Source organism: Eufriesea mexicana, unplaced genomic scaffold (assembly GCF_001483705.2).
Source record: "Eufriesea mexicana isolate 0111107269 unplaced genomic scaffold, ASM148370v2 scaffold2087, whole genome shotgun sequence".
NCBI classification, from domain to species: Eukaryota; Metazoa; Arthropoda; class Insecta; order Hymenoptera; family Apidae; genus Eufriesea; species Eufriesea mexicana.
In genome coordinates, this window is record NW_016910162.1 from 976,729 (window position 1) to 996,132 (window position 19,404).

Consider the following 19,404-nt stretch of genomic DNA (forward strand, 5'->3'; position numbering starts at 1 on the left):
TGATAATAATAATAATAATAATAATAATTTAATATAACATAATTTAATAATAATCATTATTATTATTATTATTATTATTATTATTATTTCTGTTATCATCCCTATAGGTTCTCAGATTTTCTCTGAAAATTTTCTTTTTATTATTGTTGAGCTTAGTATAACTGCTTTTTGCAATGTGTGAGTGTATGTATGTTGATAGGCTTAGTGATTGGATACATAGGATCAATGGAATGAGTTATTTTTACTATTATAATTCACTTATATGAATGTATAATAAAATAATAATTATTTCTCCGTGGTAGATAAGAAGACCAAGTGTTTTCTCATTTTTCTGATAGAGTAGTGACTTCTTATTGATTTGTATCCACATTTGTAATAAATAACTATAATTCCACGAAAATATAATACTAATAATAATGTAATACTTTAATATAATATAATTTAATAATAATCATTGTTATTATTATACATATATATTATATATAATAAATACATAAATTATACGTGATATTTGTTATATATATATATATAAATTCACTTATATGAACAATGTGTACAATAAAATAATAATTATTTATCACAGGTATTTATTTATAATTTGTTCATTTTATATCTGTATAATAATGTATTAGAATGCTTTCTTATTACTGCTAATTTAACATTTTTGTTGTACATAATAAGAAGTACATAAGAAGACCAAGTGTTTTCTCATTTTTCTGATACAGCAGTGACTTCTTATTTATTCGTGTGTACATTTGTAATACGTAACTCAAAAATAAATAGCTATAATTCTGCGAAAAGAAAATATTTACCAACATTGATCTTGGAATAAGGATTAAGAAAATCAATCAGACACTAGAAGATAAATAACACGATGAATAATTGTCGTGATTGGTACATTTTACACGTTTATGACGTGAAAAGAGCAATATAAAGATACACGCAAACAAAATGCAAAATGGAAAACCAAATTGTCAATACATTCTTCAATACTGGCCTAGTAATTACTACATTCTAAGGAATCCAACAGGATAATTTCAATGCGTAAAGAAAGACTTATGGATCCATACACAAGAAATAATTGAAGGACATTGCCCTCGTGTTTACTGTTATCATTGCTAAGATTCCTGAGTCTAAGTTTCAGAAATACCTAATTATACAGACATATCGTGTAACATATCTACTCGAAAATACGACACTCGTGAAAGACGAGAAAACATTTGAAGTATTCAATAGTATAAGTATTTCATAGTATAAAACAATTTTCTACTTAACACTAGAATTACCAATCCAGTGAAAATGACTGGTCCCAGAATTTTCCTTTCTGCAATCACCGAACATATGCACCTGCTTTAAGAATAAAATTGGTATCAACTCGTATTAAGAAAGAACTGTAATCAATATATTCACTCATATTCATCGTACCGCTGAAATTACTATAATCTGTGCACGTCATAGTTAGGTACCCATTGAAGATCGGTAGTTCTAGTGTTAATACTCATTTTATTTAAAAAAATAAGATATATCTATAATTCTATATGCATAAATAATTTGTTACACATAATTCTTACATGGTATACATATGTACATAGTATATAGTATAATATAGTATATAGTATAGTATAGTATATGGTATAGTATAGTATATAGTATAGTGTATAGTATAGTATATAGTACATTATATAGTACAGTATATAGTATAGTATATAGTATAGTATATAGTATGGTATATAGTATAGTATATAGTATAGTATATAGTACATTATATAGTATAGATATAGTAGAAAAAAAGTGAGAAATCAGCAAAATAATTTTGAAAAATAATATTCGTATTTCAAAAAGGACAGTGAGAGAAATTATTAATAGCAGTTGAGCAAGAAACGTAACTCGGGATATTTTTTATACCAGAATAGAGGTCAACTTAATTTCTATACTATTTTAAGATCTACAGTTTAAGGACAACGTCCTCGTAGCAAGCCCGTTATCCTTCTGGTGACGATTTAATTTTAAGATCATCCTACGTTTACATTCAGTCAACTAGTCGTCCTTAACCCTCTATTTACTTACATGAGATAAATGCAGTAACCATAAGTTTGGAGTTGCATGAAATATTAATGAACATTTCCCTTGTGCTAAATAATTACAAGGAAAGGAAAATTAAGAAAACAACGCCACCAGTTAATTATAATTAATTTTATAGTTATTGTCAAACTTTGGTTCAATAATTTAAGATTATGATATTTTATACTATATTCGAAATAAAAAACATCTATATTACAATAGAAAATGCAGTGATTCTATGTAAAATAACAAATAAAAAGTTTGCTATAACGTTTTTATGTTGCTATAATTTATAGTTTACTATAATATTGCTATAACGTTGCTATAAGATTTCGATAAGAATGCTATAACATTACTCTAACACTGCTATAACATTTATGACTACGTTTCAAAGAAACAAATTTCGCCTGCTATTAATTATAAATACCTTTGTACTTATTATCATAAATAATAAATAAAATGTTTGCTACAACGTTTTTACATTGCTATAATTTATAATTTACTATAACATTACTATAAGATTGCTATAACATTTATGACTACGTTTAAAAGAAAGAAATTATTAAGTATAATTAATTTTATACTTATTATCATACTCTTGTTTAATAATTTAAAATTATGATATTTTATACTATATTCGAAATAAAGAAAAATCTATATTACTATAGAAAATGCAGTGATTCCATGTAAAATAATAAATAAAAAGTTTACTATAGCATTTTTTCATCTATGACTCCATTTGAAAAGTATAAATAAATTTTTGATATTCACTGGATATATGTATAGTTACTTATATCCAACGTGACCATATCATCAATGCATTACCACTTTCATATGTACTTGTGTTTATGATACTTGCCTCTGTTAAAGTATTAGTTATGCAAATTAATTTGGTACATCTAGATTTATTCACTCCTAATAAATATTCAAAACTCAGGTATGTTCTTGTCTCATGTTTAAGCGATACATAAAAACGTGTCTATGTTTACATAATTTTACACGAGTTGGTTGAATAATGTCAATTACTACGATTAAATCTACGTGTATCACGTAAACTGTAAACAAAATTTGAATTCTTCCAATAGAAACACCGAATTAATTTACATATCTAAAAATACCTTTAACTTTCCAAGTATTAATAGCTGTTATTTTTCCAAAAATTTGCTGCACGAAATAAAAAAGAATAAATAAAACAATTTAGTAGCATGCATGTCCACTTTCGATTATAATTTTTAACTATTTTTTTAAATTAAATTCCTATCTGAGGGCCAAAAATTTTGTCAAATAAATGAAAAATTGTAGTCTTTTCAAATATACAGGTAACCCTTCTATAACACGGTAGATAGGTTCCTAGAAAATGCCGTGTTGTGTGAAACCGTGTTGTACGAGACCCAGAGCCAGTACAAAAAGAGGTCTTACGTTCCGAAAACTTACTAGAAAGAAATTTTTATTTTAATTCTAGATAAACAACTTAATTTTTATTAAAAATATAAATGTATGTGCAACACAAAACAAAACAAAAACAAAATTATTATTTTAATTTAACACAATTTTAATTTAATAAATTTCTTCGTCGTCACTGCTCATGCAGAAGTACAGTGTTGTAAAAAGGTTTTTGCAATTTTCTTATAATGTTAGAGCGAAACCGTGTTATAGGATGCCGTGTTGTAGGAGGGCTTCTGCAATTTATGAATCGCGTTATAGCGAAACCGTGTTGTAGGAGGGTTCCCGCAATTTATGAATCGTGTTATAGTGAAACCGTATTATAGAATGCCATGTTATAAGGGGGCTACCTGTATTTCAAAACAAAATTTACCAAAATACTTCATCTTGTGATACTAACATTCTGTACATATCCCGGATTCAACACTGAACCTACCATAACCTACATGACTGATAAATAGACTGATAATAGACTAATAAATAAACTGATAAATAGAAATTTTACAAATATATAGACGTTCATACAAATTTTTACGAAAAATAACATATCTTAACCTCTGTTCATCATTACTATAGTAATATAAAATATACATAGTGATTATAATATTTAGTTATTTATGCAGAAAAGTTTGCTCACCACGATATTAGTCGAAAATGTCAATAAAATTGAACTTTCCAGTCAGATTCTATACAATATTATATAATATTATAAACCTACATGACAATTTTTAACCCTTTGCACTCGACGATTTTTTGGCTAGGGAAGAGCAGAAATTCAAAGATTTACTAAAAAATTGACGATACTTTTTTGAGCAGTAAATAAAAAATTGTATAACAATAGAATTGTAAAATTATTTGATTTCGATATCTCGCACACTGTTACATTACATTAAATTTGATATATTAATTAATATCGATCTTCCAAATTTTATGAAATAGTCACTGAAGCTAACCTCTCGAATGCAAAGGGTTAAAACTATCATTAAAAATTCCGTACTGCGACTATTCATTGTCATAGTCATTGTCATAATCATTCCTCTTCCCATATACCTAATAAATTTTTAACGTGCCTCTCCTTATTTCATTTCTTCGCAATTTTATTTCGTCTCTAATCGCCATCTTTGATCATTTGACAGTGGTTGATTTATTGTTAAAAATGATACTTGTAAAATGTCGGAAAAATCTCGTAAAGTAATCGGAAATAAATTGTAAATCGGTATAATCGAGGATCGGTTAACTGAGATTCATTGTTCCATTTAAATCGCCTGCAAGGTTGATAAAGTTCCGGAAGCTGATATATCGAACCTCGTTACAACCGATTCTCTCATATCGCGGTAAAAATGGTCAAATCGAGCTGCTATCATGCATTCACTTCATTCAACTTTCATCCGTGACCTGTACAGGAAGAGATCCGTTGATCTCGTACAGACGGTGTGTCTCGAATGAAATCAGATCTGAAAATGTTATTGTAACACCTCGATCGTTTTTCAGCTCGGCAATCGGCACGCGTCTATATCAAAAGGTTATGTAACCGGATCTAGTCGATGGAAAAATATAGAATTCAAAGAAAGGCGAAGTGTATTAATATTATTATTTATTGTTAATTATAATTATTAATTTAATAACTATAATGACAATTATTCGATTATTTATTCGGATTAATTATTATTAGCGAGGCATAAATATATGGAACGAGAAAAATATAGTATGGCAATTAAACATTACTATAGTAATATAAAATATAATAATAATAATAATACATAACTAATGGTGCTGTAAATATAACAATAATAGTGGTAATAATATTTAGTTACTAAATTAAATAGAAGTATTAAATTATAAAACTCAAGTTTTCATAACCTCAAAAAATTACAGCTTACAGAAACATAATATTTCAGATAATTAATGACAGTTAAAGTAACAAATAGAAGTTATTGAACTGATAAATAAAAATTTTACAAATATATAGCACGTATGAAAATTTTTACGAATAATGTATCCTAACCTCTGTTCATTGAAAATTTTTACCATTCTCTAAATTTATGCCATCAGAATGTTAATTAGTGAATAAAATATTTTTAATCTTCGTTTGCATTTACAGGCATTTAAAATGATAAATAAAAATTTTATAAATATGTAGACATACATAAAATTTCTTACGAAGAATAAGGTACCCTAACCTCTGTTCATACAAAATGTTTACCATTCTCTACATTTATACCATCAGAATATTAATTATTGAATAAAATATTTTTAATCTTCGTTTGCATTTACAGACATTTAAACTGATAAATAGAAATTTTACAAATATATAGACGTTCATACAAATTTTTACGAAAAATAACATACCTTAACCTCTGTTCATCATTACTATAATAATATAAAATATACGTAGCGATTATAATATTTAGTTACTAAATTAAATACAAATATGAAATTATGAAATTCAAGTTTTCATAACCTCAAACTATTATACCTTATAGAAGCAATATTTGTGATATCTAACGGTAGTTAATGTAACAAATAGAAGTTACTGAACTGATAAATAACAATTTTATTAATATATAGTCATACATAAAGAATTTTACGAAAAATAATGTACCCTAACCTCTGTTCATACGAAATTTTTTCCATTCTCTAAATTTATATCATAATATTAATTATGAACAAAATATTTTTAATCTTCATTTGAATTGACAAGTATTTAATAAACAGAAATTTTACAAATATATAAACGTACATAAAAATTTTTACGAAGAATAATGTATCCTAACCTCTATTCAAATTTTTACCATTCTCTAAATTTATACCTTCGTTATATTAATTATCGAATAAAATGGTTTCAATCTTCGTTCACATTGACAGGTATTTTCCTCGTCGAGAATATTGAATTATGTGCAACGCAATGGATCACTTTGCTCGCACACATAGTATCAGTGAGGTTATGTTATTAATTCGCTAATGAATAAAAAACAATCTGCGCAAATGGATATCTCATTACATCGTGGCGTTTCTAAATGACGAGAAAAAAGCGAGCAAGACATCATAAAATATATACCTTATCTTATCTTATCTAATGCAATCTTTCAAAACGTGGCTCTACAAGAATAGTCTCTAGCGCACGGGATATCTGGATAATCAAAAATTCTCTGTAGTGAACTATTTTCTATTGATACAACATTGACCTAAATGATAAGCATTTTAACAAAAGATTCTAAATCAATGCAATAAGAAAATAAACAAGTAACATGAAATAATAAGAATATCCAATTATAAAAACACACACACATACACACATATTAAACGATATTGAGACGATTACATATGAGAGAATTATATTTTTTCCCTCGAATCTGAGATTTAAAAAAATTTTTTAAATACTAAATTTCAGATTCAAGGCCAAAAATATAATCCTCCACCAGAACTTCATTCGATTATGGGAGGATTATATTTTTTCTCTCGAATCTAAAATTTAAAAAAATTTTTTAAATATTAAATTTCAAATTCACGGAAAAACGTATAATTCTCCCATAATAAAATGAAGTTCTGGTTACAGACGTATGAAGAGTCAAAGTATCGTATTTTCAGATTGTTCAATATTTGATCTATACATTAATAACGCTGAGTATATGAGGAATGTTAAGAACATATTATCAGCACTTACAAGACGTAGTTATTCAAACAGTTGTGGTAAGGATACCTTGATTCTAGATCATCTTGTTTTCTCACATCATTCAATGCTGTAAAATACAATAAATCGCAAAAATATTTTAAAATACTGTAAAACACGTAAATTTTTCAATTAAAACATCACGTTAATAACACGATCACGAGTGAATATAAATTTATGTTTATCAAATTGACAATTTTCCCAATTTTTTGACAACGTTGTTACGTTTCGTCATTTATTTCCAGTTTTATCCGTGTCCACGTATTTTAAAACGAACTGCATATACTTAAGAGAAATTACGTATTCATAAGACGTGTATCGTTTATGCACGCAATTAGGCTATAAACGTATTGCTGTCACACGCGTTAAAGCTTGGAACTTTTTAGTCCCGTCATACGTCATGTGATTATTGTTAAAACGTATCAGTACGATTTCCTCGGGTGTAAGATGCAAATATCTTCCATCGTGGAAGTACGAAAAGCAAGCTCTGAATAGAACTTTTCATAATTACAACATCTATAAATATATATTCGCCGGAGCAGGCGATTTGTTCTCAAAATATCTTTTCCCTATTGTTTTTGAACATTCTATTAGAAAATACGCATTCAATGTAAATCTTGACATTTAAATACAAACAACTGGTCACTTTTGGTATCCGATTCGTGTTCGGGACTTAAGCTCTTGTATTGCTTAGCATGCTCCTAATACAGCACGGGAATAAGAATAATTTTAGAATATCACTCGCAAGTATGAGTCCTTATCGGTAATAAACAGCTATCGAAGCCAAGATAATGGCAGATTTCTAAAGAAAATTCAAGAGAACGAAGTTTTATCGCTTCTTTATGTACAGGACAATGGTCCGATTGTGAGTAAATATTTTTAATTCGTCGCGAATGTTTTTCCAATTAATATTATAATTTTACTGAAATAAATTCGATACAATATCGATTTATAAATTAAGCAATTAAATTGCAAAAAGTGAGGTCAAGATTTTGGAAATTTTATAACGTGTTCAGAATGATTGATTTTATCATGTTCTGTAATTTGATATTATAATTTTACTGAAATAAATTCGATACAATGTTGATTTATAAATTAAGTAATTAAATTGTAAAAAGTGAAATCAATATTTTGGAAATTTTATAACATGTTTAGAACGATAGAAAGTTTCCAAAATATTGATTTCACTTTTTAAATAAATAAATACATTTTTAATACGAAAGAAATAAAAATAAAAAATAAATACATTCTTTAATACAAATTTTTAAATTTTTCTAAAATTCTTGAAAATTTTTTCGCTATATTATTGCACAGTTACACAGTTGATATGATAAAATCAAACATGTTTAGAACGATTGATTTCATCATGTCAACTGTGTAACTGTGCAATAAATATAGCGAAAAAATTTTTAAGAATTTTAGAAAAATTTAAAAATTTGTGTTAAAAAATGTATTTATTTTTCTCTTTTTATTCTAATTGTAAGTATATAACTAGGTACTGTAGGAAAGGTATCATAAAGACACAAGTTTCTATTTTAGTGGTTGTAACAGTCTTTTTCAACGCGGTTTCACTTATTTCAAAAGAAAATGCTCAAACTTTCCATTAACGTGCGTTATAATTATCGAAATTTACTTGCAGACACGTGCAAAACTATATCAATGTAACAAAAATGGAAATTTTAGAAACTTCGACAAAAATTTCTACTATACTTTTTTAATTTTTCTAAACTTTGACTTTCGTTACATTAATATCCACCTTTACTTTTTAAAATTCATAGTGTTTTAGAAGCTTAATTATCCCAACGTATAGCACTCTTTATAAAAATTTTATAAAATATACTGTAAATAAATAGCAATCGTTCAAAGTCAACAGTAACAGAAGTACGAAAATTTCTGAGACACACTGTATATTAAAGGGATTATAAAAATAAGAATATGATTAAAAATTATCAAAATTATTACTTGTAGACACGTGTAAAAACAACGTGTCAATATATAAAAAAAGAAATTTTTAAAATTTCGACAAAAATTTGTACTATACTTTTCATAAAATGTGCTATGAATAAATAGCAATCGTTCAAAACCAACAGTTGCAGAAGTACGAAAATTTGCGAGACACACTGTATATTAACCTATCATTTAAGGGATTATAAAAATAAGAATACGATTAAGAATTGTCAAAATTATTACTTGTAGATACGTGTAAAAACAAAGTGTCAATATATAAAAAAAGAAATTTTTAAAATTTCGACAAAAATTTGTACTATACTTTTCATAAAATGTGCTATGAATAAATAGCAATCGTTCAAAATCAACAGTAGTAGAAGGACGAAAATTTCTGAGACACATTGTATATTAATCCATCATTTAAGGGATTATGGAAATAATAAAAATGACCTAATCGCTATCGTAAGATACGAACGGTGTTATTTACTGCTATCCTTATCGAAAACCCTTTTGCAAGCTAGGATTACTTCGTTTCCGGTTCTCAGTGAAACGTCCAAGGTGATCCGAACATTTTGGCACGTTGCGCTGTTCGCTTATTGTGTAACGCTTCGTATCGCGATATTACGTCAACATTTCGTCGAGTACACATTGCTTTCGTCGGCCGCCATCGATTTCGCTACCACGAACCGCGAAGGTATCACGAAGTGTTACCTCGAACAGTTTCGAACGACGTGGAACACTGACGCGCACGTATAGGAGTTAAAAGAACAAAAGATCGGCCGAGAGGAGATAAAATAAAATAAATACGGGGAGGCCATAGGTCAATTCAGCCGACTTCGGATTATCAGCATTGCTAATGTTACTCGAGTTAGCGGCGTCCTTTCCTTCGCCACCTAACCTCTTTACGGCGCGGCAAGAGATCGTAACTTGCAATCGAAATGTTCCATATAACGCGTACAAAATGTGTATATTAAATATTCAACGCGTTTAATAGTAATATTTAGTAATAAATAAGTTAAAAATTTTGATTTCTTTTCGATTTTTATTTTTATTTGGAAACGAAATTTTTATATACGCTTACCTATCTAGTGTGATATGTAATCAATGCTTGAACTCGGAAAGATATTAAAAGTTACGTAAATTCATTGCGTTATACACGGAAGTTCACTGTGCATATTTCTTTTTTAATCTTCGTTATAGTTTAGCATTATATAGTATAATTTCGTTTAGCGTAGTTTAGTATTTTGTTTATTGGTTATATTAGCTCGATTCTTATTTAACTTCAAGCGTTATATAATTGTACAATTAATTCTGGAAACATTGAACTGTGTGTATCTAAGAACAGGATTGTTTGAAATATGTATTGTGTGTGCCTTGCAAGTAGTCACATCTAATTGGTCAAAGTGGAAGGTAAACGCCCCGTTTAACACGTTTTCAGTTTTAGCCGAAGTATTGACTAAAACGAATCATGTATTTAGTAAATATTTAATTTTTTAAAGACACCAATAATTTAATTTATTTTGTAAATATTTATTACAAATAATTGGGAAAAAATTACTTATTGATTTTGTCCTAAATCAAAAATTCTTCCGGTTCTTTCCAAAAATTTCGTATTTTTGCATCATTAAAAATATATATATTTAATATATTTAATATGCATTATTTAATAATATAAATATAAATTTGTAGTGCGACGAAAATGATTTTCTTGGTTCTGTGCTATCTCGCGGAACTTGCGAGACGCATTATACATAAACACAAAATTATTCAAAATGGAGTCGACTACTTTAAAAATTCGTTGTAACTTGAGCTTATAATTAAACGAAAGGAAAGTTTCACCAGTGACAGTATGTATAATAATACGTTAGTCAAGTTCAAATCATACTTTCTCCACTAGTCCTATCTGATCGATTTTTGTGGCTAACTATATGGTTCGGACTATATTTGTATAATGAATCGTAAAAATTTTCGTATTCTTCCCATTGCCAAATTCAAATGATCACTATTCGTTTACTATACGAGTTTCAAAATTCGTATGTTGTACAAATTACACTTTCGACTTGCACAATCTTTATTGCAAAATAACGGTGTAATAAAAAGAAAATAGGAACTCAAATAAATTATTAGAAAATTGACTATAGAAATTTTGATATGATATGTGTTGAAATCAAAATATTTACCAATTTGATCTAACTTGATTTTTAATTTTGATATTCTCAAAAATTGTATTATAAAAAAATAATAATCGTTTGAAATTAAACATTGGGAGGAAAGAGAATGCGAATAATACTATACTTCATTGTATAGTGCATATAACTGATATAATTTCTAGAGGACAATTTATACGAAAAAATGAATAAAAAATATGGAATAAATTTGAGATTTTGTTTTCGAGAAAATCAGGTTCCAAAATTCATGAGATATGCATAAATGTGATTATTTATGATAGTATGTGTGTATCTGGTTAACAAATATCGTCATATTTTCTGCATTTGAAAATTAACAATGTATAATAAAACGAAAAATGTAACTTTTAGTATTTATTTATAGCACAAGTATTTATATATAGCACACCCATGAATTTTCACATAGGATTTTCTCAAAAACAAAGATCAGTACAAAAAAATTTCGTTCCAGATTTTCGACTTACTTTTTCATGTAGAATTAATTTTTTATAAATTATACCTCTATAATTTATTACAAAGTATTTATAGATATATTATATCTGTAATTTATTAATTCATATGACACCCTATATAGATATATAAATTGTTTTCTTCAATTGTAGGTGATAACGATATTACGTATAAATTATGTATTATAAATAACTTTATAAATTACAAGTTGCAAATAATATTTGTAGGTTATGTAGCGCGGGAGATTTCAATGCCAAGTTCAGTTTTAAAAATAGGACTTTTTATCTTTAAATTTGTAACATAACATTTACCAAAACAAAGACTAAGACCAATAAAATGAGATTACTTAAAATTAGTTTAACAAAAAGTAACAATGTTAATGGTTATAAGGTAGATTTCCTTTCGAATAATACTGTATAATGCGTCGAGATTGTAATAATCAAAGTGGTTTGACGGCAATAAAAAGGTACGGATAATTAGGTTCCTACATGGATGAAAGTCAACGTTAAATTTACCAAAACTAGCTCCATCTTCCGACAACTGCAAAAGCAAATTGTCCGAAACCAATGTTTTTACCTAGCGTAATAGTTGTGGTGTTAATATCGGTAAACGTTGATGCTACACAGTTCTTTATAAGGTTACCTAATCAGAAGTAATCTGCTTTTCAATTACCTTGGTAATGGGTTTAGTGCTCACGAATACTTTAAATTGCCTCGTTCACTGACGATTATATGCGATAAATCCGAACTGCAAATCCATTTGACTTAAACTGTACTACTTCTGAATTAATGCTCCGCTTGTAGTCTCGTTAAAGCTAATCGTACCTTTACATCATTATCAATGATCTAGGAAAAATTATTTTTCTTTTTACCGTACAACGAGGAAATTGAATCCGTTTCTCGTACGTGCAAACATTGCAAGAATGAAAAAAATTTAATTTTTTCTCGTTAAATTCTGTAGATAAATATGTAAACTATGTACACATATTATCTCTTGTGACCAATGAAAAAAGATTTGTGTATATGTACAAATACCACTGTACGAAAATGCGTAAAAGAAAAGAATTGTACAAAATGTATGTGACAATGTGTGAAACATTTGTAAATATTCACGGAAAAACACATGAGAAAATTATAAAAATGCAAAATAAATTATCATAAAATTACCTGAGTAATTAATTCACATCATACGATACTGCATTATGTAGATTTTGTAGTTTTTTAACAATTCGTTTATATGCTTATTATTAATTACAAACAGTAATTAAGCTTTTCATACATCCAGATAAAGATAACCTCAAAACCTCGAAAAATCGTTAGAGGAATTTGTACACAAAGTATGAAATATCACTAGAAAAGAAACTAGATCTAGTAATTTAATTTGTATTTTGCACTTAATTTGATCTTTTCCATGAAATTTTTCCACTAAAATGTAAATCGTGCAGTTTACGTTCGATAAAAGGATAACAATTCACCTCCATTTTATATTTTTCATCTAAAACGTTACCCAGCTTTGGTATTCCTTTCATTCACATGCCAATGACTTTGTAGGTTATTTTTAATAGCAACATTCTTCGCGTGATCTTATTATAATATTTAATTATCGTTATATCCACTTCACGCTCTTCTCGTTCGTTTTCTCAGTTCTTTCCTTCCTTCTTCTTCTTGTTATCTCTCGGTTTCCTTCTTCTTCGTTATTTCCAACTTTCCGCATACCAGTCGCTGCGTCAATGCTTTCTTCTTTCGAGGTACATAACCTAAGTTCCTTCGCGAAGGTACATGAACGTGACACGTGTATCAGAAGATCAGAGAAATTCATGAATTAACCAAGATCAAGTATAGTAACTAGCTCCGCTAATTGCTTCCATATTTCTGTATACTTTGAGGTGTTGGCTCAACATTGCCTTTGGCGGAGTGGCATAACAGATAAGCGGAGTTGCGGTTTTGTGGGTTATGTTTAATCGAAGGTTTGTAATTAATACGGAAAGGTGTTTTCAATAAAAATGATAACATTTGAGCAATTTCTATATCGATTATTTGTAAATTGAGAACGCGAATAGATCATTCGTAGACTTCTTAACCTCAAAATAAAAATTTGTCGAATATTACAAAAGGCGAGTTTCCAAATATTATATATTAAATATGGTATCTGAATACTGTAAATATTTTTAGTATCAAATATTATAAATATTTCCAATATTGAATACCATATTTCGGTATTATAAATACTTTTAATGCTAAATATTATACTTAGATATTACATTTAAATATTGCAAATATTTTTAACATTTTATACAACCAATATTTAAAATATCTAAGTATTGTATAGAATATCATTGAATAGATTATCGTATTTATTTTTTCATTTTTATTCTGTCTGTATAATTTATGTAAAATTTATACTAATAATATTTTATTTTTTGTAATTATGATTTGAGTCTCTTCTATTAGATAATAACTATGAAAATTATATAACATTCATCGAAAAGGATGGTTTCGTTCCTGGTTTTACGCAATACGAATAATTCTTCGAATAATATTTAACATGAAAATTAATCAATTCGTATAAGAGTTTTCATTCATTCTCGTTACATAAAAAACGGTGAAACGATTTTATCTCCAAGTGTCAATTAATTATCGATACGAATTATGAATCAATGCGTCAATACTACAATTAATTATACGTAGAAATATGTACTTTTGCTATTAATGATTACGAAAGATTGAAATGTGTCAATTAAATATCTTAGATTATAGATCATATTAATAATAGTGCACAAATATCTTGCACCTATATTCATTTATACCTTTTTCATTTATCCATTTCTCTAAGAATAATCTATAATAATTATTTCCTCACTTTTAAATCTTATGAAAAAATTATACCTAATTAATAAAATTCCTTTTTCCGTGAAAAAATAAAATTTTGTTCACAGGGGACTAAAATCACAAAACCTGATTAAACTCAGATAATTTCAGTTAATAAATATACAGGGTGGTCCACGCATTGCGTGCACCTCTATAATTTCCAAAATATGCGTTGCATGAAAAAATTCACAAAAGTTGCATAGTTTCAAAATGTACACTATCTAACGTATTTAATTTTTTTTTGTAAATAAAGGCGTTTCATAGATTTGAAAATCGACTTTGTTTTTTTTTTTTTTTTTAAACGAAATGCTATATTTTTTATATTAAAATATGGATGAATATCGAATTCTAAGTAAAAAAGTATTGACCCTTATTAGTCCAGAACATTATAGTTAACGAGTAATTTCGCTTTATTTGTTGAAAATTTATTTGAGGTGCACATGATGCATGGGACACCCTGTATATACGTGTTACCTAACAACGTAACTGTATAATTTAGAAATTTTAGAAATTTTCCGAACTATTTTCTAATTGAAACTTTCAGAAATTTTTCCACTCACTTTGTAACTTGTCGTTAGAAATTTTTTAAATTTAAATTTTCGAATTACGTAATAGCATTTATAATGCGTAAATCGTAGAGAAACTTTCTGACTATTGTTCCTTGGCTACTTGTACAGTTGCTTGACGAAAGTATGTATTTCTATGTCACGTAAATGATGTTAAAAATTTGCTCGATATGATAAAAATTGCGTTATTTTATGATTATCGCATATAACGATAACATTCATTGATAAGCTGACGATAAAACATACACGAAATCTGCAAGCGCTCCAAGAAAATTTTTAAGTCGTTTGAATTGTGATAATTACGCCTGAAGTTATGTTATGATAAGGATAAGGATACGTTCTTTGGAAAATTTTCAATTTATCACTTGTAACGATCGTACTTTTACTTTATACTATTAGCAATACGTTATAATTCTATACTCTATATCCCTATATAGATTTGTATAGATAGTTCATAGTTGATATACATATAAATATATATAGCTATTATATACATATATAATTATTTGTATTTATACTATATTATAGTAAGCAAATACATTCTACATTATATATATTGTTATATTATTATTATATATATATATTAAACCTATTAAACTTATTAAATTATTTACCTAACCTAAATCTATTAAATTATTACTTATTTATTGCATATTATTTATGAGTATGTGTCCCATATTTTCTCAATACATAGATGATTAAATGCAAATACATATTCCTTTGGATATATTAATATACATGTGCATGCATGTCTAAGATATATTCTAATGGTGAATAATTTTATCTTTAGTTATACATAATATTTAAATTACAATTGTAATAATGAAGTCACATAGCAATATTTGATACGAGCAACAGTATGTGGAAGAAAATAATATTATTGATAGACAATTAAATAGCAACTGCTAATAATTTATCTATACTTATATAATTATATAGCCAATTATATATATTTATGGTTTTCTATATATCTTTATAATTTTAACTATGTATGGCCATGTGTATAAATATAACATATAACATATAAATATAAATATAACATGCCCATATATAGTTAAAATTATAAAGGTATATAGAAAACCATAAATGTATATAATTGACTATATAATTATATAAGTATAAATAAATTACTAACAGTTTATATTTAATTGTGTATCAATTATATTATTTTCCTCCACATAATACTGTAGCTCATATCAAGTATTGCTATGTGAATTCATTATTACAATTGTCTTTGAATATTATGTATATCTGAAGATAAAATTATTCGCCATTAGTTGTAAGCAATTATTTTCCCTATTATTAATTTCACTAATTTCTGATGTCACATTCATTAGAAACAAATTTATCAAACAAGAGTAAAGCTAATATAATATCCCATATAGTAAACAGAATAAAATAAACAAGGTTGAGGGGTCCTTAACTAAAATCACGACATTCGTAATTCTGCAGAAGGCTGTTATGGAAAAAAGAAATTCATAAATGTAGTAAAATATCATCTCAATATTATCTTTTTACTTGCTAAACCATGAATTACAGAATAAACTACTGTAACGAGCTTATCACAGGGGTGAAAGACTCGTGCTACTTACATCAAATTTCTTGTCTAGCGATATAGTCACGAAGATAGGGATAAAAAGTAATCAAGTAGTTATTATATTCTGTTGCTGATAAATACTCGTAGCTTCGGTAATGTAGCTGCGTACACGTTACACAATTATAGTATCTATTAGTTTCAGTAAAGATTATCAGTCCTAATGTAGCATGTCATTATGGTCGAAGAGATTAAACGAAACTTAACGATGCAGAAGTATAAAAGAAAATTCGCACTTCCTTTAATGAAACGAGCGTTTCTAAAATACGTAACCTAACCCCTCATTGCAGGGCGTTGGCGTCGCAGTTGGCGCCGCGTGATAACGCATGCGCATGCGTATCGCGGGATTTACTAGAATATTCAAACGTTAAAAAATAAATATCAATTTCCGATATCTCTTCCTGTCATTCAAACATGAATCCCGATATCATTAACAATTTAATAATACAGTATTTTGCCTCGTTCGTACCGAATTACTATAATTTCACATTTATTATTAAAGTTCTTAAAATACCCTGACATATAATTCCAAAACAATGCTAACGAGGATCTCTTCCATTCAAACCATAATATACTGGATGTCCCATAATTTTTGGCCATATTTAATAATGAAATGAAAACAAGTTTCAGGATTAATATTTTATCTTTTACTCAAATGGTGGAGGAAGTATTTCTTTTGTGAATTAGAATTTACTTATTTAAATTGTTTTATCTTTTAATTAAAATCAAATATAAATTACAATAAAATTTGAGAGCTATATTTAGTATATTTACTAAACAAAATTATTTAAAAATAAGTAGCAGTCGAGGAACTGTCCTTTGAAGAAAATTTCAAATAAAACACTTAAAATAATACATATATAGTACATATAATAGTGGCAACAAAATTGACAAATAATTCAGAGTGCAAAGGGTTAAACATGCAAAACTAGACATTACTGATTAAAAAAAGAAAAACATAATTGACTTGTTGGTATATCCTGTGTACCTATAAAAATCAAGTAATTTTCGTGACTAATAATTTCGTTTATTATTTAAGGTAATAAATATATAGTGGACAGAATTAATAGGACACCCTGTATATCCTGGTTATGACTTGCTATTGGAAGTTTCTCACAGAAATGAGCAAGGTCTTCGGAAGAAACGCGAAGCACCAAACATTAAAGGAGTGAAGAACATATCCAGTTCAATTAATGCAAAATACCAGAGAGTGAGGTGGTATAAAAAGTAGCTCCGATGACGTTGTATGGCTTAGTTGTAAACACCTGGGAATTTATCGACAATACAGACGCATTTTACGTTGCATCAATTGGACTTCGTGTCGCGTTCAACAATTGAACACGTGTTCGGAAATAATCCTCGCATAAACTCGTTGAGAGCATGATGTGAAATATAAATCAAATAATTGACAATTTGATCTTTGATTCGACTTGCGAAACAGTTCCCTTTGTCTTCACATTTTCGTCATTTCTGACAATTTATAATTGGACAATTTGCTTTATTTATATTTATAAAAATATTATAAAATGGTTCGATTTTATTTAATCTTCCGCAAAATATTTTTGCAAAAATTAAAATAACAAAAGTATATGCTTTGAAATAATTTAAAAATAATAATTTTCATCATTTCTGACAATTTATAATTGGACAATTTGCTTTATTTATATTTATAAAAATATTATAAAGTCGTTCGGTTTTATTTAATCTTTCTCAAAATATTTTGGAAAAAATTAAACTAACAAAAGTATATGCTTGAAAATAATTTAAAAATAATAATTTCCATCATTTTTGACAGTTTATGACTGGACAATTTGCTTTATTCATATTTATAAAAATATTATAAAATGGTTCGATTTTATTTAATCTTTCTCAAAATATTTTTGCAAAAATTAAGATAACAAAGGTATATGCTTGAAAATAATTATAGTGCTATATATAGTGCTTTTTTGGTAATTAAGTTATGGTTTGGGATTTTCCTTGTAATCAATTCTCGGTTAATTAGTTTATAATTACATGAATTAATTAATTGATTAATGAAATTATTTAAATAAAAATTGGTAAATATTGGAATAATTTATCACCGATAAATTAATTTGAAATTGAAATAATCAAAATTACAATATGGATTACAAGAAACGTTAATCCTAATGTTGCTTTATGAAATTTATAATTAATTATTATGTTTCTACTAAATTTCAAGCGATTTATGAACATACTGAATTAAACAAGATTGTAATCCATTAACGCGATTATTGTTATCGCGATTATTACCGAGTGATTTAGACGTATGTGTAGTGACAATGCAACGACAACAGACGTAATAATTCAACATTTAAACACTGAGTTATATTTCTGTTAGGATATTTAACATCCACTATAAGTCAATTCACGCGTCACTTATATGAATTTCTATCAATCGTCGCTTAATATCAGCAATCACTTCCAATCAGTATCATCTTAATTAAGTAATTGTAAATCGAAGCTTTGAAATGATTGAACATTTCACTCATAGGAGAACATCTGTTCCAAGTGCCTTACAAGATATAAAATTCATATGTACATTATATACGTTACAAGAAAATATTTAAAATCAAAAATTAAAAATATTTAATATATTTAA

The 19,404-nt window shown here is 27.2% G+C and overlaps 1 protein-coding gene across 4 annotated transcripts in view; it reads right to left on the reverse strand.

Annotated features, from left to right (window-relative positions):
- The window catches only part of wdp (Leucine rich repeat protein windpipe), a 42,676-nt gene that overhangs the window by 17,828 nt on the left and 5,444 nt on the right, over positions 1-19,404 (reverse strand). The window contains exon 2 of one of the 4 annotated variants that reach the window (XM_017903041.1): positions 7,169-7,244. The exons of the other annotated variants lie outside the window; for them this stretch is intronic. The gene's annotated coding sequence lies outside the window, so the exon portion shown is untranslated. The remainder of the gene's footprint in view (positions 1-7,168; positions 7,245-19,404) is intronic. 4 annotated transcript variants of the gene reach the window in all.